Raw genomic sequence first — 710 nt, 5'->3', positions numbered from 1 at the left:
ACAGAAGAGAAGGCAGGGGTTGGGATGATGTAACCACAAACCAAGGAATCCCAAGGAGTGCCAGTGACCACCTGAAGCTGGAAGAGGCAAGGAAGGATTCTTTGCTAGAGTTTTAAGAGGGAGAACGACCCCGTCAACACCTTGATATTGGACTTCTGCTCTCCAGAACTGTGAGAAAATACCTTTCTGTTAAGCCCCAGCTTGTGGTACTTTGTATGATGGTCACAGAAATGGATCCAGACGCCATGTAGTTTGGCCACTAAACCATCAGAGGGCACTGTCTACCAACAAGTACTGCATACACAGACACTAGGACCCAAAAGAATTACTGAAGTTTACAGACACAGCCATGCCGTGTTCAGATCAAACACTTGTACTTTTGATGACGGTAAACAACTTGTAATGTATCACTTAGAAAAATTACAACCGTTATCATCTTGCTGGATAATTTTGTGACCTTTGCAACAACTTGGCTGGGAGCTTTTAAAGAACATCCTTGGGGTGCCTGGGTGGCGCAGTCGGTTGAGCGTCCGACTTCAGCCAGGTCACGATCTCGCGGTCCGTGAGTTCGAGCCCCGCGTCGGGCTCTGGGCTGATGGCTCAGAGCCTGGAGCCTGTTTCCGATTCTGTGTCTCCCTCTCTCTCTGCCCCTCCCCCGTTCATGCTCTGTCTCTCTCTGTCCCAAAAATAAATAAAAACGTTGAAAAAAA

At 48.0% G+C, this 710-nt stretch overlaps 1 pseudogene; it reads left to right on the top strand.

The window, feature by feature from the left end:
• Window positions 1-710, top strand: part of LOC121035957 (phosphoribosyl pyrophosphate synthase-associated protein 1-like) — a 15,850-nt pseudogene that overhangs the window by 13,677 nt on the left and 1,463 nt on the right.

The sequence above is a fragment of the Herpailurus yagouaroundi genome, unplaced genomic scaffold, assembly GCF_014898765.1.
Source record: "Herpailurus yagouaroundi ecotype Mexico unplaced genomic scaffold, PumYag 162, whole genome shotgun sequence".
Classification (NCBI taxonomy): domain Eukaryota; kingdom Metazoa; phylum Chordata; class Mammalia; order Carnivora; family Felidae; genus Herpailurus; species Herpailurus yagouaroundi.
Note: the sequence above shows the minus strand (reverse complement) of the source record. Positions and strands in the feature narration are given on the sequence as shown.